The 26,949-nt window shown below is 37.0% G+C and overlaps 1 long non-coding RNA gene across 2 annotated transcripts; it reads left to right on the top strand.

Annotated features, from left to right (window-relative positions):
• The first annotated feature begins 368 nt into the window (after positions 1 to 368).
• LOC142062615 (uncharacterized) lies at positions 369 to 25,088 on the top strand. 2 transcript variants are annotated; one of them, XR_012662513.1, is made up of 3 exons: positions 369 to 729; positions 22,320 to 22,432; positions 22,784 to 25,088. It is a non-coding gene; the product is annotated as an uncharacterized LOC142062615 (long non-coding RNA). The 2 variants fall into 2 exon arrangements; XR_012662512.1 differs by having other exon boundaries at positions 22,320 to 25,088.
• Positions 25,089 to 26,949: the final 1,861 nt, after the last annotated feature.

The raw sequence follows: 26,949 nt of genomic DNA, 5'->3' as shown, positions 1-26,949 counted from the left end.
GTGATACTGTGTAATACTTTGATTTACTTCTTTTAATTAGTTTTTTTTCTTTTCCCCCTTCATTCCCTTTTTCTCCCGGGGACGGGGCGGGAGGAAACCCACGAATCTGCTCAGCTTTAGAGCTATTGTTTTGCTTTCTATTCGGAGGAGCAGTGATAGCTACGCCGAGATCAATGACCAGCACGGCTGCCCCTGTTCAGGGCCGAGCCCGCTCTGGGCAGGAGGACGACTCCGGCGGGCTGAGGGGGCGGCCGGGGCGGCGCGGCGCTCTCCCCGCTCTCCCCCCCTCAGGGACGCGCTGAGGTGAGGGCTGCGGGGCGCCTGGCGCAGCGGCGGCCCTAAGGGTTCTGGTTCTGGTTCTGGCCGAAGTGAAAGATTTTCTTCAGCAAATGGCCAGGGGCTTCACTGTAACTGGGTGTCCTGTGGAAGGCTGTACCTGCTTGTGGTGCGGGCAGAAGTGGCCTGTTCCTCACCGCTGGCCGCGAGGGGGAGGGAGTTGGGAGCTGTGTGGGGGTACGCGAAGGACGGTGTTGGAGGCAACAAGCAACAATATATAGAAGATACATAGAAGTGGTGTAAGTAGGGGTTGAAGAAAACGAGGAATTTCCTTGAGAAAATTAGGGCATTTTGTGAGTAGCACTGAGGAGAGAAAATTAGAAGTTGGGAGCATGAGGCTACCTGAAGAAACTGGAGACACATGGGAGAAGTCTGGCTCAGCAGGCGGATGAGGTAGGTGGGCTGAAATACTGCCTCTTCAGAGGAATAAGAACGTGTTTGACTGAAACTTAAACTTGACAATGATCACTTATCAATGGTGATTGAGCACTTCATTGTTTTATCAGAAAGCAAGTTAAAACTGGATTTGAAGCAATAATTTTCAAATCTATCTCCAGCATTTATGGGTGAGAAGTCCTAACTTGTGTCAGACTGCACAGGATTGACAGCACAGGGTATAGGAAGTTGCTGGTAGACAAGACACATGGAGAAAAAAGTAATTGGGTAGCATAGAGTAAAAGGGAAGAGCATGAGTGTCCCTGTAATGTGCATTTGAACGGGACAGGTAAGAGAGAATGGAGACTAAGGGAGAATTAACTATCCCACATAAAATTAAGATTGCTGGGAGTGCAACAGCCTATTCTTGGTCTCTGTTTTGAGCTTATGGTTTGGAGCAAGAAGCTAAAGGCTTCAGATGATTTAGATGGAGGACTAAATTTAACTATCCATTCAGTGGAGAAACCAAGATGAAGGTAGAACGCTAACATTTTTAGTGATCTGGGGGAAAAATAAATGTTATAACCCTTCCCTCCCCCTTTCTTCCCTCCCCCTTTCTTCCCTCCCCCTTTCTTCCCTCCCCCTTTCTTCCCTCCCCCTTTCTTCCCTCCCCCTTTCTTCCCTCCCCCTTTCTTCCCTCCCCCTTTCTTCCCTCCCCCTTTCTTCCCTCCCCCTTTCTTCCCTCCCCCTTTCTTCCCTCCCCCTTTCTTCCCTCCCCCTTTCTTCCCTCCCCCTTTCTTCCCTCCCCCTTTCTTACTTTCCTGTCATGATGCACAGAAAATGTCTGGTACCCTGGATGTGTTATCTATCTTCAAATCATGGTAAATGTAATGCAGGGATAACTGTCTTCTGCAACTGAGCTTCAGAGCGTACACAAGAAGACTCCTGATAATCAAAGATTATTGGCTTCTGAAGTGTTTAGACTATTGCCAGCTCACCAGATGTGTACACTGAAGAAGATTCCTCAAGTTAATGCATAGTACATTTAGTGAATGAATAAACACTTGTCTGTATTGTGCTGTTGTAGCTTTAAACTTACACTAAACTAACATTCCCTGTGTGCTTTACAGAAATACTGCCACACTTTCATTGGATGAGGAGCAATAGATGGTGGGTTATGCTGGGATTTCTAGGGTAAATATACTCTTAATTAAGATGTTATTTTTGCTTCAGTAGGTATGCATGAAGCTCCTTTAAAAAATATTTTTTTTCTAGATAATAATTATTGGCAGCCATGTGCTTCCATGAGCACTAGAGCAGGTCATGGGTGAGTCCCAGCGCAAGATGAACTCATATGGGATGCATCTATTCATAAATGCAATACAGAAAACATTCAGCCAAACTGTGAAAAGTTAGATTTCCCTGCCCTTACATAAATTTCTTTAAAATGAGTGATAGTTGTATTTGTACATAAGCAGTATATAGTCTTGTCTGCAGGCAATAGCACACACACCCCCACTGCTGCCCCCAGCCAGCCTATGCTGATATGGTATACGAGTAGTACATTAGATACAAATGTTATTATCATGCTCCCATCCAAAGGCCTTCACTTAGAAATCTATTAGTCTATAAACTATATGTATATATAAATATAGTCCAGTTGATCAAAAACAAAGCCAAGTGTATGGAAAGGAACACCAGATTTACAGATTGCTAGCTGAAGAATAGTCTGATAAAGGGTGTGCCTAAAGTAAAATGGAGATTCAGTGGCAGAATTTACCCTTTCATCTTTTTATACCTTACTTTTTTTTTCCTTTTTTTTTTTTTTGAGGAAAGAGCTAGAAGGATTAGACTAAATATAAATTATTTTAAATTGACCCTTTCAACAAATACTTATCTTCCTTACAACTTCTCTGAAAGACATTTTTAAAGACTTGTGATGGCAGTAGTAATATGCTGATTATGAGTACTTGCTTATACTAAAATCTAAATTTAATGTCTTATCTAAATTTAATTATCTAAATTAATTATCTAAATTTAATGTCTTAAAATCTAAATTTAAGCTATACACACTTTAAGAAACTGAGTTTATGAAAAAACTAAAGAACAGAGTGATGCTCAATTTAATATATCTCAATACTAGTACCACGCTAAGGTTAGCAAGGTGGAGCTATTTTTTCACCTTGGAAGGAATCTGTAAAAGAGATGCTTCTGAAATCACTACTCCAACACGTAAGTCTGATAAGTAAATTAGAAAGCAGCACTTTTCTGAGGGAAGTGCACTCTTTTTCATGGCAAAAAAGGATGCAGTGATACGAGAGGATTCCCAGTTATAGTCTGACAATTTTCAAAGGCGTGATGAATGCACAAACTCAGGTCTGTATTTTTAGAACAGAATTTGCCTGGGTTTGTTTTTGGGGTTTTTTGTATATGACATGTAATCTTAGGGTATGTGTGTTATGAGCAAGAGCTAGAAGCCTTTATACACATATTCAAGCATCTTAAAAAACAGGCTTTCTTACTCTGTCTTGTGAAAATGTGCACTCAGGCCAATGCATTTTAGTGGAACAGAAGGGTTTTCAATCAGTAGATGCTTTTCAATCTAGTGTAGATGTTTTCTCAGCTTAAATAAGGAATTTGGAAAGGTCTGTGCTTTACTTCTACAGGAGTTTGGATGAGACAGAGTTGTGATATGTTCTGAATTCCAGTTTCTTAAATAAAGGTAGTTCCCTGCTTTCTTTCCCATGCATACTTCCAACAGTTTAATGCACACCAAATTTAACTATGGCTACCACATTCTCATCTATTTCTATTTGCTAAAATGCTCATTCCTGGAAAACAAACACACACATGAACACAGCTGTACTATTGCATTCAGAACTCTCTGAAAAATGTTTAATGTTTACACTACATATAGTATTACTCGTGGGTATATTTCCTTTATATGTAGGAATAAATTATTGGGATAAAAATACTCCTGTGAATTGAACATAGAGTACAATTTCAAACGTAGGCATACAGGCTAAGGTAGATTTGTGAACTGTAATCAGTATTTAAGTCTCCACTGCTCATTTTGGCAAATAGATTTCAGCTTGTTTCCCTCTGCAAGAACTGGATTTATCACTGTGTTTTGAAATTGCAGTCTCTCTACCTCTCACAGGCTGTTTTATGACTCAGGCAATCTGGGCAATCTCCATGTATTAATGGATAGAGCACTTCAGTTCCACCTTCAGAATATTTACATGAAATGGAACATGAAATTAATAATCTTGCATAGTGACTACTTAATATACTGCAAAGGACTGTGGAACCAATGTGTGGCTGTTCAGCCATGCTACCACCACTGCAAAGGAGTTCTGCAAGCCAAAGCTGGAGGCACTGGCAAACTGCTTGTGCAACACCCTCAAGAACAGTGCATTTGAAGGCTGAAGACCTAACCCAAAAACTAAAAAATCCTAAAACATACTGAAAGAAAATGGACAAAGGATATCAGTAAAGATGAGAAGTTAATTGTTAGAATTTTGAGCGCTTCTGCACATCTAATATTTCTTAAATAGAACTGAAAAGGCTTGTGCCAATAAGATCTTTTGTAGGCAGTGTTCAGTGATGCCCTTTGACAAAGAAATGACTAGTGGAGATTTAAATGTGACACTAGACTGAGAAAATAAAGGATAAAAGTGTTTTCATGTTTTGTTGCATAACATGCTGCTATATTAATGCTGCCTGTAAGTGTTGAGTGCTCCGCTGGAACTGCAGAATATAGATGTTCTACACTGGAGCAGCATCACACCTTCTGTTCAGGTGTCTTGTCCTTGTTAGGGGCTATTAATACACAGTCACTTACCTGTTCTGTAACTGTTTACATGGATGTAATAGTCTAAAGCTTTACGGTTACTACTTATTTCCCATAGCTCTCCTGTTAAATGCTAATAGTATGGTATTTATATCACAAATCTTTACAAAGCATCTACTTTTTTTTTTTTTTTATGCTAACAATATGCAAACATTTAGTGAAATGGACATTGGGAGCTGAAAGAACCAAATGCTTTGTATTATACAAATTCCTTTCCTTGCTCTTTGTCCATTCCTAATAAGAACCTGGGCACCTCACTAAATAATTTAATTTCAGTTTGTAAAAGTGAGCAATATTTTCTTATCAAGCATTCCAGCTAGGTTTACTACCTGTAAGTTTCTATGAGACAGCTGGAAGATTCTATATATACTGTTAAGTTTTCCATTTTTCTGCTTAATTTTTCAGTTCAAAGATAATTACTGAGGTAGTATCAGATTTTGGAGAGAGGCATCACTACAAGAAGACATGTTTGTCTTAGCACTTTTCTTTGAACAGAATATTCAGTTTATATTCAATTCTGATTTTGGGGTGTTTTTGAAGGGCTTGATTTCATTGCAAGGCACAATCTAAAAATAAAATACGAAACTGTTGTCTAGCTGTAAATGTAAGTATTTGATGACTGTAATCAAATGGGTATATGATATGAACAGGAAGAATAAGGCCAAGCATTGGCATCTCAATACTGTGGGAAACAGAACAAAGTAAATGATCTTTTTGGCCTGTAAATCTGACTGAAGTTATATTTGCTAGCAGCCCAACTGTAGAAACTTCTGGGAAAAAATAGCAGGAAGCTGACACTCGTCTAGTATTCTGAGTAGCTGAAGTGCTAGTTAACTCATGTTCAGGAAACTTGTTTTCTGTCCTTTTTTAAATGCTAAAATGTACTTGCATTTCAGATACATTTAGCACTGTGTCTGGCAAAATGGTCAGATGATTCTCAAGTTTCCAGGTTTAATATAATCTAACCTAGAAAAACAAAATGTAAAAGTGTTTACTGTAGTGAAATGTAAACACAGGGACTTCTAGTAGATGAGAAAAATTTGCAGGACTCTTGCATTAGCTTTTAAATTTTTTCCATTGCTGCTCATGCTCTGTATATTCTGAACCTAACAGACATAGATGTTTACTCTGTAGAAGACCCTTACTAAGATCTATCCACATTCAAAAAAAAAAAAATCACGATGAATTTCCAAAGCTTGTAGTGCAAGAAGCACAGTGTTGTCATTGTAGATAATGAACTGACAGAGTACTGCCAAGTTGCAGACTTTTTTCTGTGGAATAGAAATCGGAGTGAATGATCCTAAGAGAAAGTCTGAACTATGCCACTGATCTCTCTGGGTGGGTGGATCCATTTTAGCATGCTCTGGCTGGCTTTTAGGTAACTGAAATTAGTACTGGAAATGGGAATGGAAAAAATGGGTAATATAAATAAGTTAAAGCATCCATAATCGTAGATACACAGTATCTGCTTAATAATAAAACCAAAGCAGGAACTTAACAACCCTTATAAAATTCCAAATATCCAAACAGAGGAGAACAACTGGAGAATTTACATAGTTGAATTAAAAATTTTGAGTGCTTTACTTATATTTCATTAGAAGAAGGTAATGGCTTAGTGATTAAATAATATGCCACATTCAAAAGCAGTCTGCCAGTCCCCCTTCATTTCCTGAAGTTTGAGCCCTGTTTAAATCACTGTAAAACTGCTTGACACTTAATCATATTCAGACATGCTGGTTCATGTACTTCTCTGGGATCCAGCTCACACTCACGTGTCTGCAACTGTCTTGCACCTTTCATGCTCTGAAAGGCTTTTTTTTTTAGCACTGTGTTGACTGGGAGCTACAAATGAAAGCCTTGGAGTTTAAGCAGCTGCAGAAGTTCTCTTGTACAATGCCCAATTCTCATGCAGTACATGCTGCTGAATATCATATTCTACAGAATCCTAAACTTGGAAGCTGAAAAGCAGTTAGAAATAATTTGTCTGAAGCTATAGTAATTCTTCACAGTGTGATTTGTCTGTATTCCACCCTGGGATATTTATCTTAATTTTAACATTGAAATGCATCGTTGGTGGGAATCTGCAAACCTTTTGATCTGTGCTTTTATATGCACTTACATGGTATTTGTAACAAATATGAATAATGGCTGTCTCTTTTCCTTTAGTTCATTTGTATTTCTGCTGCTCTATGGAGGATTCTATAGCAGCATACAACTTATCCTGAACAGTTCACAAATGTATTTTCAAACTTAGTGTAGAATAAGACAATTTAAGGGATTCCCTACTTGCTTTCACAGTGCTTCTAATTCTTGCAACACAGTCTCCTTCTCAAAAGATAAGAATCTTCTTTGATTGTTGGAACTCTTATGTAAATAGCTATGGCTGGGAGACTTTAATAAAGTATCTTCTGAAAATGCATATAACTTTTAGATAATATTTATTAAGATCTAAATTGAGTAATCAGTGCAGATAATGGTGGCTTTAAACACAGATTTTTTTTTTCCATAGTGGTAATAAAATGTGAGGATTTATTTTGTATTTTAAAAAAATCAGTCCAATGTCAGAGATTCAAGATTATTTTTTCTGGGATACCTGTATTTAGCCACGAGCTGGATAAAACCTCCTTCCTGAAAATTTTACATTTTTATGCTCGTCGTGCTGTAGCAAAGCTCATTCAAGTTAAGCTAATTAGTTTAGACTTAGTTTTTGTGAATTTCAGATAGAGTTCTGACATTCTTTCTTCCTGACAGATTAAATTCTTCTGATTTTAACTTACTCATTAGACAACTTCTGGGGTATATCTCAGGACATTAATTTATGTAGGGTTGGACAGTGCATAGAGTAAAGCTCAGCCACTCAAACCTACATAGGTTTAAAGTGTTTTGTAAATGTGAATTTAATATCATATTTAACTAAAGTTCCTAGCTGAAGGTAATTCTTTAGTGAACCTGTGAAGATTTATGGCATTATGAGGAGAAACAGTACACCAAGCATTTCCTGGTTTTGCTAGCTCTATACGGAGTAATTGCTCTGGCAATTTTACTGGCACTTCTTTCGGTTTACCATAAAATCTTATCGCAGAGAACTTCACATTCTGCTCTCACCCCTACCCCCCCACTCCCCACCCCCCAAAAAAAAAACCAAACCACTCCAACACAAAATTTTAAGGTTTTGGTAGATCCTGGGGGTGGACTGACTCCAGCGCTTAATCTGATTGGTATTGTAGAACGTTTTTACTGCTTCAAAGCCAGAAGAGGATGCTCTGCTTAACTCTTATGTTTCATTAGTGTAATATAAGGGTACTCTACTATTTTGTTTTGTTCTGTTTTTCTTCCTTTTAGTAGCCACCTAAAAGGAGCAGCCACTGAAATGCTAAAAATGAGGATGAATGACACATTGTAAGGAAAGAGGCTCTACGCCAAATTCCACACATTTACATTGCCAACATTTATCCACAATGTTGGCAAAGTGGAGGAACACTTCTTAACTGTTATTTATGAGACAGATAATTTTTTTTCCTGGTAGGACAGCACTCGATAATCTGATTTTTGTCACTGTCAGCTTAGCCACCAGTTTCTTATGTGACATTGGGCAACTCACTTTAATCCATCTGTGTCTCTAGTTTCTCCATCTGTAATATGGAGGTAATAGTTATGTATCTGATATTAGTACTCTGAGGCTGAATTAGGTTAAGATCCAGGAGTATATTGTATTTTATGTGAGGCATTATCACTTACGAAAATTATTGCTCATATGGATTTAGCGACTATTTACTCAGGATGTTGAGAGCTTTGTCCATAAAGGAAATACACAGGGAATTAACTGTTTTTCCATCTGTTAATAAGTATTTGACAAAACCAGGTATGATAGTTTTCTTCCATTTCATTTGATGGCTATGACCATACACACTTAAAGATATTCCATCTCATTTGTCTTTCTGAAGTCATTCCAGGATCTGCATTCGCTGTGAAATACCATGTTTTACCATCTTTGTCCTTTCTATCCCCTCTGTCTCCTCAGTGTTACAACTACACTGTATTATTCTGCGTTCTAACAAAGTTGTCGCGGTTTAGCCCCAGTCGGCAACTGAACACCACGCAGCCGCTCGCTCACTCCCCCCTGCTGGGACGGGGGAGAGAATCAGAAGAGTCGAAGTGAGGTAACTCATGGTTTGAGATAAAGACAGTTTAATAGGTAGAGCAGAAACTGCGTGCGGAAGCAAAGCAAAACAAGGAATTAATTCACTACTTCCCCATGGGCAGCAGGTGTTCAGCCATCTCCAGGAAAGCAGGGCTCCATCACGCGTAGCGGTTACTTGGGAAGACAAATGCCATTACTCCAAATGTCCCCCCCCTTCCTTCTTCTTCCCCCAGCTTTATATACTGAGCATGACGCCATATGGTATGGAATATCCCGTTGGTCAGTTTGGGTCAGCTGTCCTGGCTGTGCCCCCTCCCAGCTTCTTGTGCACCCGGCAGAGCACGGGGAGCTGAAAAAGTCCTTGACCAGTGTAAGTGCTACTTAGCAACAAATAAAACACCTCCACATTATCACCACTGTTTCCAGCAAAACTCCAAAACATAGCTCCATACTAGCTACTACGAAGAAACTTAACTCTATCCCAGCTGAAACCAGGACACAAAGTGTATAGGGATGGTGTTAATGTATAGTGTCTTAGTTTATGGAATGATTTCCACACACCCCATTTTTTTGTCCCGAAAAGACCCATAATGCAGCCTTTACTGGTATTGTAAGCTCCCAACATAGAGCATGAAGTTAGAAACGTATGTTCATTCAACCAGAATGTTAGTTTGAACAATGCGTACTAAGTCATTGCGCATGTGGAAGTTAGTTACTGTGTAAGAGATTTCATATAGATGTTCATCCTGGGAAGTTGCCTTAGGCAAAAAAGACAAATTCTTATTTTTTGAAATGGCTTCACTACAGTAAACAACGAAACCATGTCTGAGTTCAAGCAGATAAATATTCACTTTAAATGTAACCTGTGTAATTACATTGCTATGCAGAAGCTGTTTTTCTATGCAGCTTGAATACTGCATAGGAATACTCCAGCTGGGAGGAAACAGGGGAAATGAAGTAAAAGAACAATTAGAACAGCTGTTCTTTGAAATCATAGTCCAGGTTTTCTTGGTTAATGCTAAGTGTGTATTTGTGTAGGAATGGAGGCCTGTGGAACAACGTACCCTTTTCATCTTGGTACTTGTAAGAAAAGGCATTACTTTTTTTATTCCTTGAATAAATATGCAAAAATGCTTTCAAGTGACATTTAGTATCTGCTACAGTTCTCTTCAAATATTTTTCTGATATAGTTTAAAGCCTCATGCAAACACAAAAAGAAAGCTTTATCCTGTTTCATGTGGTCAGTGTTGTTGGACATACTAACTTTTTTTTTCCATTCATATCTAGTGCATTCAGTCTTCCAAAACAGATAGACCAAGACTCTCAACTCCAGTCAACTTATTTCTATTGCTCTGATTACAATAAAAATAGGGATAACTCGAATTTGTGGTTTTTATGTTTTGGGGTTTTTTATTTGTTTGTTTGTTTTGTTGGGGGGTTGTTTGGGTTTTTTTTCCCCTTGAATTCTCCTGAGTAGATCTTGTAACAGTCTAACTTGCCCCCCTTTTTTTTCTTTGCTTTTTAGTTTATGTGAGGGACAGAGAGCATACCAAAGAAGAAACAGTTCTTCAATTTATTTTTTTATTTCAACTTCCATTTAGGCTCTCTTTGTATTCCTACAGTTTTATTTTTTGAATGCAAATGTCAACATTAATTTCATTTTCAATATTGATTTTTTTTAAGTTTGAACTAATACAGTGTTTTCTCTTGTGCTTTGTTTGGACTTACTAAGACTTCTAAGTAAAAAGTAAAGTTTTGGGGGTTTTTTGTTTTGTTTTTAAAACATTATGTACATTCTGCCAGCTAAGAATATTGTTGGTGAGCCAGATATCTCCAGGAGAAGACTTATAAGGCTGGCTTGGAAGTGTCTGGGATTTAGAAATCACACAGTATAGAAACTAATAAAGTACATGATTTATGCAGAGAGAGTGAGTTCTTTGAGCCTAGAAAAAAAGTCTCAGAAAAGGTCTCAGAAAGAAAGGTAGCAAACACTAAAAACTACTTTAAATTTTCTCAGATATAATTCCTCATGTATTATATGCATTGCCTGCAAAGTGCAGTATTTGCCTCTGTAATAGAAGCACCTCAAGCAAGTCATTACTTAAATGTAGTGTGGTCAAAAATAATTAATTTAGCCAAATTGAATATACATAAATCACAATGTAAATTAAAAAAAAAAAACAACAAACAAATAAATACTTTGCTATGATATGAATGTTGAATGTGTATGGTAAGAGAGGGATTTTTGTGCAGGCTAACTTTAGCATTTATAGTTTCCTGACTTTCAACTGACTTTTTTTTCCCAAACTGCAGTCTTAGATTGCTGCAACGGAAAATCACCTCTATAAACAGAAATAACATAATTAAAGCTTCTGTTTAAAAGCTTGCAGAATCTTCATGTACACAGCAATCTCAATTTAAAAGGTGAACAGTTGTTAGTTTTCACATTGTTTCCCTTGTCCTGAAGGCAGAAGTAACAACTGTTATTGATATCAATGAGAGAGAAGTTACAAAATTTGCAATCCCTCCCTCAGGTCCCCCAAGCCATTGTGTAGTAGGTGTGGGACATGGATAAGCTTTGTGATGGGCAAAGTTTGTATTTCTCTCAAAATTTTAAATTGGCAAAATGAGATGCCAAAATTTTTTTTTCTGCATTGATTTGTTTGTTGTTTCTGAGGATAAGAAACACTTAAACATCTACTTCTAAATAAAAGACTGAAGTACTCATATTCCGAATATAAGAGGATTAATTTTGCTAAAACATCTAATTAAAGCTTCATCTAGTTGAAGCTACCCATCAGTTTCAACAGGAACAAACCCTTCTGGAGGGTGGTTCATGTCACACTAACACGGGTTTTGTCTGATAAGAATTAATGTCTTCTGGAGCTGCCCAGCTATTTTCTTGTCAGCTGCAGAGCAAAAGCAATGGTCAGAACAAACTGATCTTACCTTTAAATGACAATTTATTTGAGAGAAATCTTACCCAAGGTGCCCAAAGGTGAATTGGTCTGAAATAGTGGCTGTGGTAAAAAGCTCGAGTCTGTGGCATGTCACATTCAAGGGTTTTAATTCTGCCCCTGAATTAATTAATTTTTTTTTTGACTCGGAAGTACTGCTTCTGCATCTGTAGTATGTCAATGAGAAATATGGGTGTCTGGAAAGTTTGTTACCTTCTGAGATACTGTGAAAAAACTGAATAATAACTGATTCTTGGTAAAGTACAAGAGAAGGCAGATGGTATATGCTCTTCTACACTAGAAGCAAGGGAAGAATGTAACATAAGGACACAAAGTAAATAGTGCTGGTTTTTTCTTCTTTATATTTTGCCATCAGTTGTAAATCACTATAAATGCAAAGAAAGTTATTAATTTGTAACAGATTATAAAAGCTGAGAGGCACCTTAATAATCTGCCTGCTAAGGAAAGAGTTTTGGAAAACCAGGTACGTCATAAACATAAATGAAACTACAAAAAACCAAGAAAGTCAACTAGGTATTGCTTTTTCCTTGTACTGTTGATATTACATTTTTCAAGAAACATCTTTGCCCTCTCGAGATGTCATTGTTTCATTCTAAAGAATGGATAACAAAATACTGGAAAGAGGAATAAGAGCTTCTCTTGCATGCTTACACTTGCATGTCAGCAAGGAAGTGCCTACGAGGCACCATTATGGAGAAATCCCCCAAACCTGCTCCAGGAACTCAACATGCTGTAGGTGAGTTCCTGGAGTGCCTTTATAGTAGTGCACACAGTACGGGGAATAAGCAGGATGAGTTGGGGATCTGCGTGTATTTGCAGGGCTGTGATGTTCCTGGGATCACGATGACATGGTGGGTTGGCTCCCATGGCTGGAGTGCTGCAGTGGAGGGGTATGGGATCCTGAGGAAGGACAGGATGGGAAGACGAGGCAGGGGAGTTGCCCTTTATGTGAGACAGCTGCTGTAATGCATGGAGCTCTGACTGGGGTTGGATGAGGAGCCAATTGAGAGCTTATGGTTTAGGATTAAAGAAAGGACAGATAAAGGTGACATTATAGTGGGTGTCTGCTGTAGGCCATCTGACCTGGAAGAACCAGCAGATCTGAAGACAGGTAAGAGCAGCCTCAAGTTTCCAGCCCCTGGTCATCATGCAGGAATTCAACCACCCCACTATCATGTAAGAAGGTTGTGCATTGACATAGATTATTCTTGAATGTATAGGAATATGATTTGTACTGTTGCTGCAGAGGGACTCAGTTGCTTCCAGTTTCAGGTTTTGCTCTTCGTACCCATGGAAACCTAGCAGAAGTAGTGGGATGTGGACATGCACGTAACTTCACTATCACATGAACTTCTAAAGAAATATTTCCTGTCCTAGTGCCGCGCTGTTGGCCCTTTGTGCAGCAATGGGACAAAAGATATTGCTGGAAATGGAGCGTGGATGGGAAGCAACTTAAACACCTTGTTAAGCCTTGGAGGTAAAGAAAGGAGGGAATAGAAAAGATAAGTGTGATTGAGCAAGACTAACAGAATTGGAGCATTGAAACACTGCCTAACATGCTTGCTTCAGTTCAAGGTTACTTCTCCTTAAATATACAAAAAGGAAATTTGATAATATAAAGTAAAAACACTTAGAAGTACCTTTTTTTAAAGTAATCTTTAGTTAATTTCTTTTGTGTAGATCGCATAAATGGGATCAAGACTCTTTCCAAGATCAGGGAATAAGAAGATGCTACAAACTGTATTGTAGGAATTGTTCATCTTCTGTAAAGGAATAGCTACATATTAGGAGAGCTATTCCCATTACAATAAAAACTATCAGACTGTATGATAGATCACCCATGAAAACACTAAAGTATTTTGATTTTGTGGGTGGACATATGCAACAGAGTTGGACCTTGTGATTGATAACTCACTACTCTGAGTTCAGAATGTTATGCATGAGGTCCCTTATGATAAAGGTATACATCAAAATGGGAGTGTGGTTAAAACATCAGAGTGGTTTTTAAATAGCAAGCTTTCCTTTTGATTTAAGCTAACAGGTAGGAAAAGTGTACTTAAACCACCTATTTTAAAGAATTTTTAAGTATAAAGCAGATTTTCCTTGACAGTCTGATTCTCAACACTTACAAGGCCTCAAAATACGTAATTAATAAATGGGAATTAAGAAAATTTCATCCTCACATGCAGAAGAGCCAAAGGATGTAAAAAGTTACTTTTTATTTCAGGATGATCTAATTAGGACATTAAGCCCAGGGTTTCCAAAGATTTGTTGGTTTGACCTTCCTGAAAATTTTTACTACAAGCATATGCTGTTTTAAATATTTCTTTCCCAAAAGCATGCTTTAATTTCTTTGACTTCCATTTAAAAATTCTAAACTGCATCTTTGTGGACTTTGTATATACTATGTAAATAAATGCTTTTTGTTAAATGCATTCTAATAAAAAGACAAAATTAATATACAGAACACCCAAACCAAATGTATTTAGGGTGGAGCTTAATTTTACTTTTGCATAGGCCTATGTAAACCAATAGATCTTCAAAATGACTGGGTTAATAAATAATGGTATTTAATGAGATATTTGGAAACTAAATCAACTTCAGACAACAGATTAGAGTTCAAGCCTTGTGCAAACAGGTGCAATTTAAGTGGCTTCAATGGATTTGGTTATTGACATTTCTTAGGAGGCTGAAAGAGACTCAGGTAAAGCTTTTTGAAAGGCTGTACACAAGGGAGAGTCACCAGTGTGTTTCTCCACAGAATTCTAGGACATCATTTTTACCTCCTGGGGAAATATTCTCTTTGAAATTTTATAACTTTGCTTTTATAAATTGGCCACACTTGCCAATATTGTGTCACATTTGCATCATGAAATTTACTGACTTACCGTGAGTTAGCTTGAACTATTTTGCACATATACAATGACAAATGATTAAATACAGCTTCAGTTAAACAATCTTCCCCTGACAACCTTAAGCAATATTTTATTTCAGTAAATCAAACCATTAGGAAGCCATCTGTTTGAAAATGACAGACTTTGAATTTAATATTTGTATCTACCTTACCTGATATTGAATTGTTCGCTCTTGTCCTCCTAATTATATGAAACCCACAAGCAGGGATATATAAATCTTGGGATCTATATACTAACTGTAATAAATTTTTGTGATTATTTGTTTGCTGCTATAAATTGTCAAAATAAGAATCAGTCTTCTAACTCGCAGTTCCCTAAAGAACTGTAATATACGCAGTCTCCATCACTTTCCTAACCCATAATTTTTTTTTTCAGAAGTGGAGAAATAATGTCATACACATGGCAAAATGTTAAAAAAACTCATGTTTTGTTACCTTTCACTTAGCAGTTTCCCATTTGGTACTTTACTTTGGATGGTATATAAAGCCAATAAGCAGGTGGAAATTGGGTCATAGGAATCTTTTTGGTGCCAAAACCCAACTTAATGGAAATTGTTGAGCATGTATTTTCTAAGGAGATTTTCTGTTCTCATCTGATTTGGGCATAATATTCTGTATTATGTACATTTGAAACGATTGTAAATTAATGCTGAATCCATTTGTGTCTCATCAGCTCCTGTCAACAGCAAACACACTTAATACAGATATATGTCCACTGGAAATAGGAAATCTTTTATTTGAAATGTTACAGCTTTACTTTTACATTTTTATGATTGTTATATTTCAGTATTCATCTAGACAAGAGCTGAAACTTTAAAACTCTAGTCTACTGAAGGCTGTTTATTAGGTTAACGCTTACTTTGAATATTATTAAATAAAAACAGGTGTTTGAATAGGACTGACAGTTGAATGGGTAGATTATACATATGGTCTATTTATCTGGGGTTTTTTTTTTCCTTACTATCTGTCTTTCTCAAAAAAAAAAAAAGGGGGGGATGATTTTTATTTGTTTATTTATTTGCCTTTGATTCATAGATGTTAAGCTTGAGTTCTTTTGAAAAATATTTAGATGCACAGGGAACTTTGTCCTGGTGATAACTTTAGGTTCCTACAGATGTCAGGTGATTAAAAGGATCAGCAGAGTTTGGACTTCAGTATCCAACCACACTAAATCATTTTGTCCACCCAGGCTTTACTCTTTGCACAAGCTGTAAGACTGTACTTAAAACCCAATTATGGTATTTTCACCTTTGTAACTGGTGTTTCAGAAAATGTATTTCCTGCTAGTTTTGCAGAATAATAATTTAAAGTCATCAGATAATGATTATCTCCAGGGAGCCCAATGCCTGCTTATCTGCAACATGAGTTGTAGTTACAGGTATATGGTGTGCAGCAGCACTTGCAGGTCAAATTCTATGCACTGGCTGGGTGGAGCAGGAACTGACACCCTACTGTGGACGTCCTAATCTTTTTCCGATCTTTCTTTTCAGACTAGATTGGGACAATCTAGCCTATCTTGAACTGTTTCACTTCCTCAGATACATTATTATTCACTGTCGTCTTGGGAATGAATCTTTGCTAGAACCCAGGTCTGTAATGTACAGTTTTGAAGTACTTTATATAATTGAAAAAAATGAGAAACAATAAGCTTTCCAATCTTGTCTAACCCCATATGATTGCTGTATTATCTTTTGGATAAATTTGATAACTGACTCACAGTTTGCAGATATCAAAACCAGAACTCTATCTGAAAAAACAAGGTGTAACTAAAGGGGAAAAATGAAATCATTTCAGATAAGGAGGGTGGGCTATCTGGTATCCACAGGATGTCTGAGTCCTGATGTATATTGAAATGGATGGACTAATTTAAATGAAATAACTGATTCTGGGCCTCTTGGAATACGAAAGCATCTGTCGATTTAAAAAAAACAGCATAGACCCATTTCAGAAACAAAAGCAATTCCAGAATTGTTGTCTTCACTTTAAAACAAAACAAAAACAAACTCTGAAATGATTGTGAGTCAACAACACTTGATTTGCAACACTGGAGAATGAGACAGTAGCACGTTTATGAAACACATCAACACACATGCGCTCTCATTATTTTTTTGCTATTTAATTATTTTCCTACTGGTTTTTTCCCCAAACAGAAAAGCTTCTTCCTTATTCTTTCACTTGGTTTTCATAAATTGTGTGTTATTCTTTTACGCCTCCATTAGCTAAGTTTCCCTAATTATTTCAGAGCTTGACAGTGATGATATTGAAACTTAAAAAATAAACAAATCTCTTCTGTTTGGTCCAGTTCTGACAGAAGTCAATGTAATCTCTCCTGAGTCAATATGCAAAATCAGTGGGTCATGAGTGGCTGGAGGAAATAATTGAACAGTCTAGATTGCTGCCCAGTTATTTCAGCATAAATGCGAGGTTCTGAAATCCCAGGTTAGTTGCAGGTGTGGCATAAACCTGCCCACAGCAGTCCAGGAAGGATGGCTGAGTTTAAGCTTTGTGTCAGTGTGCAGAAAGACTAGAAAAGGTGGTGATCTGCCTAGTAGTGGGCTCACAACTGCAGATTGCGGTATTGGCTGCCTAAAAGCAGATGTGTTTGTCAGAAGGAATTATTGATGTGTGGGCAGTGAGACTAAAGAAAACTAAACATACCCGCACTTGTATTACTACCATTACAGTTACTTTTGCCAAGCCACTTTATAAAAGGCATCTTGTCAGGTGTGAAAACAGTTAGCATGTAAGCCCAGTTCAGCTTTCATCTACCTAGCATTCTTACTTCTCATAACTAAATACTATTTTGAAAGAATTACAATTCTTGTGTCTCACCATTAAGTTTAGATAAGTGAAAATTTACAGTTATGCCAACAGATAAGAAAGATACTGATCGAAGACATTTAATACCTGCAAATAAACCTTAGGTGATATAACTTTTTTAAACCAACTCAATTATTGCTGTAAGTCGTGTAAATTGTTTTGGAATGGAGATGAATTTGTTTCTTTTTCAGGAACATTTACCCAGAACAAATGTGTGTTATACAGCATTTTGTTTAGCTACTGGGCTACTTAACATAATTATATCTTGATAGGATTCCATTGCTAAGAAAGATCAACACTTTAATCTTACCCTCTTTTTATAATGCATTGTCTAGAATTTCATAAGGACACGCTATTACTGCTAAAAGGCGACATGCAGGACATATGGCAGTATGAAATAATCTGTTATATCCAATTAATTTAATTTGTTTTTATTAATAATGATTTGTATTGTAACAGAGCTATATTTTGAAGTCATTGGGAGAGAAGATTTTCATCTATCATAAATACGGTTTGTTATGTTCACAAGACAATGATAAGTGATAGAAATTCTGCCAGTTACATCCTTATGTTTTGATGTTTTTAACAGAAATATGTAAAAGATGAGTCTGTGGTAGGTTGACTCCCAGCATTCATTTCATCATTAGTACAACTGGAGTGAAAATCAGAATTTTTTTCATTTTGGGGGTTATTTACTTTTTTTTTATTTTAATGCCTTTTGTGCTAACCAATTTGTCATTAGATGTCCACAACATTCTGCATATCATCACTGGGCCAATTACTTTTTTTAGTAACAGCATAATATGCTGACATTATTTACATGTATAATAGTTTACCTCTACTTAGATTTGAGTGAAGTGAACATTTTAGACAGTATGCCATCTCTTTGTGAAATGAAACTTCATGCAATTAATTGCTGGTTGATCCTACATAGTAATTGTTTGCAGTTGTTACTTTTGATTTGCTTTTAATAATTATTATGATTAATGGAAAAAACCCACCTTACAGGGTTTTTTTGGTTGGTTTCAGGCATTTCACAGTATGGAATTCCAGGCATTCTGTTACACTGGCTGACAAAATACCCAAAGATTTCATGCTTATCATTAAATTGTTGGTGTTATTTTTACCATTGTATTGTGAGACTTGTTATTACAGAGTTTGTGGCTGGAATAGAGAGGTTTTTAATGTCCTTCACAAATTCTTACTAATTAAAATATTAAGAAACAGATAGAAATATTCCAAAGGACAGGTACGGGTTTTTTGTTCAGCTCAGCCTTGAGATGAATCATCCTTTTGTTGGATTACTGAATAGACAAGACAAAGAAGGTGATATCTAATGTTGCACGAAAATCTTAAATTTCCTAATGTTTTCATACCTGACTTTGACTATCTATCCTTTAAGACAGATTTTTTTGAAAGCTAGTACACAGCAATTACTTTTGCCATCCTGAAGTGAAGGGCTTTTTTCTAAATGAGTACAGAGTTCCAAGAGACATCTGAGTTCATATTTCACTCAGCTTTGGTTTTCCTCATTTTTCTCCCTTGAGATTCAAGCCTCCAATTCAAATGTATTCTCAAACAGATATTCATTAAGAAAAAAAAAACAAATGCATCCTGTACTCGTCTGAGCACTAGTAGCAGGAGTAGGCTATTTTACTCTAATTAGAAAGATATGTGCATAAATAATTCTGTTTTTCTTTTAAGAAAGGAGTATGAGGTTGGGATTTGATAGAGCATCTCCTATACTACACTGAAATGTGTATGCTCCTATATATAGTTGGAATAAAAATTGATTTTATATCTGTAAGTAAAAATGTGAAATGCTGTAGAGGAAGTATTTCTGGAGATGCATTGTACAAGACAAGATCTTGTAAGCAGTTGTCTTTTTTCCCCCCATACAGTTTAAAGAATGGTTTGCTTTTAGAAGTTTGGACAGATGAGTAATTTTGTTTGCAGACTTGTGGATCTTCTCATTTAGTATGAATCTGGTGACAGTCCTTGAAATGCCTTCCAAAAGAAAAGACAAAGATTTTGTAATCCCTGTGTCAGAATTTGTGGTAATGCAAACTCATTATATATGTTAATACTTCCTTCATTAGCTTTGATGTCTAATGTTACAAAACATTGAATTTTCTATGAGCTAAGTGGCAAGCATTTTTGCCATACTTTAACTTTTTTTTCTAAGTAATAAGCCCAAGAGAAGAGAGAATGCTCTGGAATGAGTTACACCCAACTTCATCAGATTTGGTGACTTAAAGGGTTTCTCGTTTGTCAAAATTTGTCAGAAAGTTAGGAGTTAAATCTGTACCTGGAATTTTAGCATGTGAGTCACAGCAAGGTCTCCAGTAACAAATGTTTTGACTGGGTGTCCCAGGTGGAAAAAATTGCCACTTAGGTCTCACTGAAGAACAGTCCTATAATTATCTCTTGACCTTATTTTTTATTAATGTTTTATTGTTTCCTGTGTGGAGAGAATAAAACCCCAACATTCACACAGCTTCTTCTATGGTCATGATTCACCACTATGGAAATCAAGCAAATCTTGGAAGAATACTGCATGATGGCTTGCCAGTGCCTTGAAGTGCATGGCAGTCAAAGCTATTTGGACGCTCTTTAACTTTAACACATTAGCACAAAGTTGCTGCTTGTTTTTCTCCACCCAGAAAATAAAACGACGGTGACAATGCACCCTCATACTTTTGTTCTAAGAATGCATTAGGCATGCATTATAATGAAGAGGAGTTGAAAATATTAAAAATGCAAATTATTATCCTGAAAGTTGCAGTCAAATTATTCTTATGAATAAAGAAGTCAAGGACAGAATTAGTTACCTATATGTTAAGAAAACAGCTCTGAACGTTGTCCTTATCTTATTTTCGGTATATCTACAAATGGTTTGAAATTCCAGCTTAGTAGCTGGGGTGTAATTTTACAATATTTTAAAGAAAATGCATTTTCATTAGGAACAAGTATTTGTCTCAGGCAGGAAATTTTCCTCTAGTGTTTGGCTAAGAACATAGGAAGAATAGCAAGATAAACAAGTAGCAGCTCAAATTCTGTTAGTTATTTAATGAAGAGCACTCAGGTAGTGAAGAGCCATTTGTAAGTATGACTGCATGGAGAGTTTCCTAAAATCATCATAACTATGTTAGCTTATATTGAAAGTGACAATTGGACAACCGACCTGCAATTTTCAACTCGTGCAATAGTGAGAAGAAACACAGGCTTGTCACAGGCTTGGTAATGTCCCCTCAGCTGGAGATGGACTGGATTGCTTTGATTCCATTCTAAGCCCGTATACCTTTTGATCAGAGTTGGAAGCAGGTTTCTCTCTGGTTCAGCTTCCAGTCAGGATTATTTCTCTTCTGTTCCTTGGTAAATGTGAGACTTTACTGGCTACTTGCATGTGCTCCCCCCACCCCAAGGATGAGTACTGACAGCTGTGTCCCTTGGTTCTCTGAAAGATTAAGCATATCTTTTCCTTTAGCCCCCATTTTACTCGCCCAGGGTTTACAGTTCACCTCTTAGAAACATGTGATAGTTGAAGTAGACAAGCACTGATGTAAAAATTCCATAAAATCAATGATTCTTTGTATTAGCTGGCACAAAATACCATACAGATGAGAAAACACTAAAATACTGTGTATACTTCCCTTCCTCGGTTTGGAATGTTGTTTTGGGCATAGTCTGTGCACTCCGTGTCATCCATTTCTGTACATAACTTTTCTAAATTATGTTGCATGCATGTCTGTGTCAGAATTCTGAAGCCAGTTTCCTTCTAACTTGGCTGGCCCACAGTTAGCAAAGTATACCTCACTGTTTCTTCCCTGTGCACAAATTTTTTGTCTCTCTGTGATTCATGGCATTTCCCAAATGCTTTAGCTTTTGAGGTCCAGTCGTAACATTTGATCTTCCTTTCAGTTTTTTGGGAAATTCCATAGCTCTAAACTCTGGCTTGCAGGATGAGTTTGTGTGAATTGATTGCTGTCTGGCTCAAGCGCCCCACTGTCCTTTTATTTTCCCTCTTGACTGGGAGCTGCTAGGGTGGGATGTTTTTCACAGTCCCATGTCTGAGACACATATGACTCAGCCCTGACAGCGTATGGTTGACTTCACATCCTCTGAGGTATTTAATGATACAGCAATTTCATAACCACAACCAGGATTCATACTTTGTACAGGGATAGATTTCCCACATCGTGACATGTGCTGTTTCAAATATAGTTTCTTAACAGTTTTGAGTATTTTACCTACAAGCTGTATGGGTGGCATTCTACATTCCACACAATATTTACTCACCTGACTGTTGCTTCTGTGCAGAGTATGTAAACAGGTGTTAGAGTGGAATAAAATACAAAAAATGAGAATTGACACACCACATAACTTCTAAGTAGAAGGGTTAGTTACAAAGTCAGCAGCTGCTTTATATAAAACTTAAAAATATATAGTCAATACTTCTCAGAGCAGAAGAATCTCACATTGATTATGAATCAGAAACATGAGGAAAATGGATGCAACAAAAGCCTATTCCATTTCTTTCCAGGTGTGTTTTAAACAATTTGGTGTTTGCTCATAAGATAAGATAAACTGACAAGAAGGTTGTGAATGTGTCTTAAAGTTTTCCATAACAAACCTATAATGTGTATATCTCAAATTAATATAGATGTTATTTATTGGACTGCAAACATTTAAAATAATTGGCGTTTTCACAGCTTAGTTTTATGAGAACATACATAGGTCTCAGAAGGCAAGGTGCTCATGGAGGTTGTGCCTGACCAACCTGGATGGCTTTTGTGATGAAAACGACTGGCTCTGTGGAAGATAATGTAAGTGATTATTCCCCTTGTCACCAGCACTTGTGAAGCTGCATCTAAGTACTCTGTCTGTTTTTGGACTTCCCAGAGATACAGACAAACTGGAGGGAGACCAGCAGAGGACTACCTCGGAGACCTGGGGACTGGAACAAGGCATGCAAGGAGACACTGAGGGTGCTTTTCTCCCCAGAAGAGGCTGGGGTGGGTGGAATCCGGACTTAACTAGACATGTTCCAGAGAAACCTGCTCTAACTTCAACGTTAGTCCTGCTTTGAGCAGGAGATTGGAGTAGAGATTTCCAGCAGTCACTTATTTTCTATAATTCTAAAGCATTATTTTGTAGTTTGTTTTGTTGGGGTTTTTTTGGGGGTGGGGAGGTTGTTTGTTTAAAAAATCACATTGAGCACATAATAAAGGTCTTGAGCAGCATCAAGCCTTGTATATCACAGCTTATTTCTTGATGCATTAAGAATAATCCATTTCTACATGCTTTATTTACCAATTTTCATGACTCAAAATAACAACCAAGTCTTATTTGGTAATTCTTCATAGATAAAAAGATGGTGTCTTCTAATGACACAGAAGGCTAGAGGCTTGGAAGCATAAGTTTGGCTTTTGTCACCCCTGAAGACAGAACCTTTTTTTTTTCCTGCTATAGTTTCAAAGAAAATAACAGCATCATCAGTTATTTTTGACTTTCACACAGTAAACTTTCTGCAAAGGCATTGGAGCAACATCACTTCTGCTCTCTTTTGTGCTACCCTTAGTGTGCAGTTTGCATATCTGGCTGAGTCAGTCTAAGAGCTACTCCTGATGGGAACAGTCATCTTGATCCTGGCTTCAGATTCCTGCCTCTCTGTTATCCCAGTTCAGGGAATTAATGTGGCAGAAGATGATTTCCTTTTCTGTAAGGATAATATTTTCCTTGTTTCACTCCCTGAACTTAACTGAAAAAGATCAGAAGGGTGCTTCAGACAAGGATCTTATCAGAAGATGCTGGTTCAAGGGGAGGTAAAGAATGCTAATTGATGTACAATAGAATATTTAGAAGAAAAAAATACTAAAAGACAATTTTAATTGTTCTAATTTTACGCCAGTGTACATTTTATTGTATCTGCTTGTAATCTCATCACATTAAATATTTCTTGCATATGAAAAATATAATTGAGAATGAAAGAAATTTTAAGCTTCAAATTGTGCAGGATTAATGTTTTGGCACTTAGTCCAAGCATCTAAATAGTCTAAATAAGTATTCCTAGACGTTATGTTGCTGTATCCAATATCCAGATATGATAGCCTGGGACTTAGTTTGGCTAATTCTGTGTACCATAGCAATTCTTAAAAAAAAAAAAGCAAACTCAAAACAACTTAGAACATAAACTTTGACCCATTCTTCGTCTGTAGAATGATTTACATTAACAATACATTAACTATTAAAAAGAAGAGAGCATAGAACAGAAATCTTTTGTATCTCCAGTGTAAACATGGTAAACTTTTTTTTAAATTAAGCTGCGGCCCAGTGTTCTGTATTGTCCTTATTAAAAAACAAAGGTCTGGCAACTTTTTTCTTTGAAATACTGGAATGACCCAAAGGCTTGGAACTGAGATTTGATGTTGGCAGGAAAGCAGCCTGCCTGTTGAGCATGTGCTTTTTGTTATTTCTGTGACAAATCTACATATTTAACCAAGTTTTAACCCTTTTGGGCATAACTCCCAGTATGATCTCTGCCTGCTGTTAGCAAAATTTTTGATAATTCTACTCCGTGATTATTCCCATAACCTCTTTCTGCACGGAGTATATGCATACCCGCTCCACAGAGCTGTCGGGTATGCTCTGTGGCCTTAGGTGTCTTAATGTGACTAGACTGCAGGTACCTTTCAACGTAAACATAGTGGCATAATGAATTCAGTCATCTTTAACTGTTGTTGAAGGTGATTCAACTGAACCTAACTGGCTCAGGAAGTCCATTTCACTTACTGGGACTTGAGGATGGTAAATAATTAGTAAAAGTAGTAACATCTTAAAATTATCACAGCTGTTTCTGAAGTGTTTGACCACAGCTGGAGAGCCCCAGTAGATGAATTTCTTGGCAAGCTGGTTAAAGAGTTTACTGCATCTATCTCTCTGCTCTACAACTCAGCTGGCAGTGCCTGTCCCATAACGGGGCTGCAGAACCAAAGGAATGTTGGCTTTGCAGTCATTGCAGTTGACAGCTCTGTATGTTAAACTTTAACAAACCGCAGCTTAATTTCACATGCTCAGCAGTGAACTCTAGTAGTTTTCCCCCAGGTTTTGTTCTGAGGAATTAGCATAAGAAATTATGACCTAAGCTGTAGATGTGGCTAGCATGAAAAAAAGTACAGTGTGTAAAAGGTTGGCCTTATTTGATGTTACCAATAGTTAATGGTTATAAAGCATTTGCAGTTAGTCAGCCTTTTCACCTGCTACTGAGAGAGTTATGAGACATGACAGTTATATCTGATTATGATAGTTTAAGGAACATAATCTGCCTGAGGGATTCTGCAAAACCACTGAATTGCAAAAGTTCTGAACTTTCCTTGTAAAACAGAGATTTCTCTTCACATTATCAGGTTTACATGTGAACCACCTTATGAGTTACAATAAGATAGCTGTATAAATTAATTATTTTCAAGGCTTTAACATCAATTCTGCTCTCTGTAATTCCTATTGCTCCTTGTAGTAGTATGTTGTTAAATAAGTACTAAGTGTAATGATTTTGTAATCTAGGATTTTTGTAAGAATCCAGATGTTTTGAAAAAAGAAAATAAGTCATTCACTGCAAACATCAGTTGAATGTTGACCTTCCTCAGACCTTAATAAACTTTAATAATTATATTTTGGTGACTTATTTATTATTACAATGTTTAAATATTGGGTTTTTCCCTGCATTATGACTGAGCATTCTGGGTGCTTACATCTTCAACTGAGAGTAGAAATAGTTCATCATTCAGACAAAACTACGCAGTGGATTAAATCTCAAGCAGCAAAATTCCAGTTGTCTCATAAGCATGCATAAATGCACATATAATGTTACATATGTAACTGCAAAGGGGAATCAACAAGTAAAAGTCACGTCTCACCTTGTGGTATTTCCAGTGTCTGTTAGATAACAGGTAAAATTAGTGCAAATAACTGTCAGAGGTACTGAGTAGGCAATCTTAGTTTTACTAACAGTTTGCACAGAAGTAAATATGCATATGAAGTGTCATAAAGGAGAGAATAAGGCCCCCAAAATCACTACCTTTTAACTCTAGATACTTCTTATTTTATGCTTTCATTTTTATTGACATAAACATAACATTTAGAATTAAATAATCTTCATTTAAACAATTATTTTATATTGAGTATATTTATCTCCTGAGCATATTGAATCTTTGCAAAGCTTATGCTGCAGAGAAATACCCTCTAAGTATTTTTCTTACTGCTGATTTATAATGAGTATGACAAACTGGCAGAGATACCTCTGGCATTCTGGCATGCTCCTCAATATTTCGCTTGTCTGCTAAAAGCTCTCTCCAGTTGTGCTAAAAAGTTTTGGTTCCCATCAGTCTCTGGAAAATGCTATTTTTCTAGTAACTCAAAATGTTTTGGATATCTTGACTTTCAAATAAGCTTCTCCAGTGCCATTAGAGTTTGCTGCATCCTTTGAATCTTGCAGCTTCCAATGCCTATAGGATCCACCTTTCTTTAAACCCAATAGAAGTGTCATTATTTATTGGATGGTGGATCTGAGTATTGGTTTAAATTCTGCTCAAGATTTCCTTTTTCTTCAAACATTGCAGCCATGTATTTTAAACATGCCAGATATACAAATACTTGCATGCATTTGGGCACTATTCAAATATGTTGCTTTACATAATTTTCTCTGAATGGGTCTTTGAAAGACCCCTGGATTCCAGTACATAAAAGATGTGACATTTAGGGGTGATAGTGGAAATACTTAGAGGCAAAAGCATTACTTCAACACCTCTCACTGCAGCAGATATCTTACCAAATTGGCATGAAGACAACACCCAGCAATAGCAGCAGCCACTGAACTTGTTGAAGTAATTCATTTATTTGTAAAAATGCAGCTCTAGAGAAAAGAATACAAGTACATTTACTTCTGCTTACTTTATTACTTGTATATTTGTCATCATACAGGATGTCATGGATGATGTAATGAGATTTTTGCAAAAATTAATTGAATTTCTACATAATCTAAAATTAATGTATGTGAAGTGCTTGATTACACTTTTGCTTTCTTCTTATATCTTCTTTCTCTCTATCTTGGAAGAGTTTGGTGAGTTTAGAATTATAGAATCATAGAATGTCCTGAGCTGGAAGGGACCCACAAGGGTCATCAAGTCCAACTCCTGTCCCTGCACAGGACAACCCCACAATTCACACCATGTCTCTGAGGGCCTTGTCCAAGTGCTTCTTGAACAGCATCAGGCTTGGTGTTGTGACTGCCTCCCTGGGGAGCCTCTTCCAGTGCTCCACCACCCTCTGGGTGAAGAACCTTTTCCTAATACCCAACCTAAACCTCCCCTGGCACGTCTTCTTTCCAGTTCTCATAATAGCTGTAGCCAAACTTTTGTCTGAAGTTTTGCCTTGCCTTCAGCCTGGATCTAAATACCACCTTTTTCTCTTATCTTCTGTTTACCTCAATAGAAATATAACTTTCTGTTGGTACATTTCTGCCTCAGAACAGAAT

The sequence above is a fragment of the Phalacrocorax aristotelis genome, chromosome 10 (genome assembly GCF_949628215.1).
Source record: "Phalacrocorax aristotelis chromosome 10, bGulAri2.1, whole genome shotgun sequence".
NCBI classification, from domain to species: Eukaryota; Metazoa; Chordata; class Aves; order Suliformes; family Phalacrocoracidae; genus Phalacrocorax; species Phalacrocorax aristotelis.
This window is presented reverse-complemented; position numbering and strand designations above follow the sequence as displayed.